At 49.3% G+C, this 2,171-nt stretch overlaps 1 pseudogene; it reads right to left on the bottom strand.

Annotated features, from left to right (window-relative positions):
• Positions 1–865: 865 nt before the first annotated feature.
• Positions 866–994, bottom strand: LOC144122327 (U2 spliceosomal RNA; annotated as a pseudogene).
• Between the last annotated feature and the right edge of the window lie 1,177 nt (positions 995–2,171).

The raw sequence follows: 2,171 nt of genomic DNA, 5'->3' as shown, positions 1-2,171 counted from the left end.
AGACACAACGACAATAGCAGAGCTTATTAAACAGCGAAATAGGCAGCAGTGTTAATTGGGTGACAAACATCTCCCGATCAACCATTAACCGCCTCCTGCAGCGTGGCAGGGTGGGCGCGTTACCGCGGAACTGACTGACTAGAAGGAAGGAAGGAAGGCCTCGGACGTTGCTGGCACATACCCACCACGGGGGAGTGGCCAAGACACAGGCGGTCAATTGCTGGATCCAAGAAAGTTTTCATGGGAAGAGGAGTGGAAATAGGATGTAGTCTGATAGATTGGAAGATGGAATGACAGCGGTCCTGTTAACTTGGAGATCGAAGACGGGACAATCGCTTAATGTGCATAATAGCATAAAGTGTCTGTAATGTTTCAAGGTCGTACTAACTGAGAGGAGGAAGAAGAAATTAGAATGGGAGGCGTTGCGTTTCTTGAAAAAAAAAATTGCCAGCAGAGCGCGCACTCCTGTCGCTACGTCCAAGCAACGAAGCGCTAATGGAAAGAACAACCGCGGCGGACACAGGCAATCACTTGTTGATGAAATGGAATTTGCAAAAGACGCTTCCTCAGATGAGAGAAGCGACGGCAGAACAGCAGGAAGTGATCTATTATCTCAGGTTCGGCACAAAAAGGGCACAGTGGGGAAGCCGCCAGGCCAGATCTGTGAAGGTAGAAATTTAGAAGGGGAACCCGGCAACGCAAAAGCATGAAAGAGACCTCTAGTCTGACTGATGATGATGCTTAGAGAAAGAAGAAAAAGGAAAGTCCACGGGCCTGCCTACTGGCTCAAGCCGCGTACAGAAATTAGGAGGGGGTAAAAAGGACAGGAGAGCAAAGAGTGAAAGAAAAGACGCGCCGCGCTAATACGCCCCGGGCCGATCCCGGAGGCAGTGCAATACCGGGCCGACCCGTGCCAGAGTGCTTCAAGTCAAGCACTCTGGCATTAACCAAAAATAAGTTTAATATCTTATGTCCAAGGACCCGCTGCAGATATTAAATCAGGTATCAGATATCACCACCACCTCTCAACGTTACAGAGGCCAAGGCGCGTCAGATGTCACTGCTTCGTAGATGGCAGGAAGTGAAACGACAACGACGAAGTAAAACTATAAATTTAACAAGGTACCCGTTTTGTTACGCGCGGAGCGGCGCGAGTATCAAGACGGCTACCGTGTTAATTTTTAGATATTTTCAATAATATTTATATTCTTAAAATTATCATTATCATTTACCTACTAGGCTAAAAACCTCAGTCTCCATCTCCTGCGTACTTTCTGCATTTCCCGTTTCATTTCGTTGTTCCTTTTTGTTTAGTTCTTCCGTCCTTACCATTCATTTTAATTTCATCCAGGAAATATTTACCTCAAGAACTCTCTATGCCCCACAATTCTTGGCCAATCCCCTTATGTGGGCATCTCCCATAGTATGAGGACAAGAAGAAGAAGAAGCCTTTGCCGGGGAAACTGCCATATACCTGGGGTGAGGAAGAAGAAGAAGGAAATAGGCCAAAGCTCTTTGGCAGGAAGACTTTCGCCTTTCAACCTGAAAGAACCGCGTCGAGCGACAAAGCAGAAGCTACCGGTGTCTGGAAGGACCAGTTGGATTTTTCGAAGGCTTGCACATCAATGGGACCCGAAGAGAGGTCATGGCTCATCACCGAACTACCTGCCAGGAACCGCATACTATGTGAGCTCGCGTACGAGCTTGTTGAGCCTCTTCCTGGAAATCTCAGCCTGCAGTGCCTGCCCTACGGGGCCGTAGACAGAGGTCCTATCGCAGCCGTACGCGAGGCAGCTTCCATGGTATCGCGGCTTCTTCAGCATCACCGTTACATCAACCACCTGCACGTTGTGTGCACAATTGATGCGAACGAGACTACTCTGGAGCAAGCTCCTGTACCTATACGCCTCCGGCCAGCGTCTGAACAGGACGCCATTCGCAACATTCAGCACCTTGAGGTGAAGACTTGCCGCGCCGAAGTACTCCGCACGCTCGGCTGCAGCTACATTCCGGAGGAAGACATCGTTGGTGTTTGCGACCTGGAAGAGCTCAAAATCAACACCGCCGGTGGTGAGTTTGAAGCAGGACTTGCCAATTTTTTGCGGCGCAAGTCTTGTTTTCTCAAGGCCGTAGAGCTCGCCGGCATGAATCTTTCGCCACGCTTGGTTGAC

This window comes from Amblyomma americanum, chromosome 2 (genome assembly GCF_052857255.1).
Source record: "Amblyomma americanum isolate KBUSLIRL-KWMA chromosome 2, ASM5285725v1, whole genome shotgun sequence".
Taxonomy (NCBI): Eukaryota; Metazoa; Arthropoda; class Arachnida; order Ixodida; family Ixodidae; genus Amblyomma; species Amblyomma americanum.
Note: the sequence above shows the minus strand (reverse complement) of the source record. Positions and strands in the feature narration are given on the sequence as shown.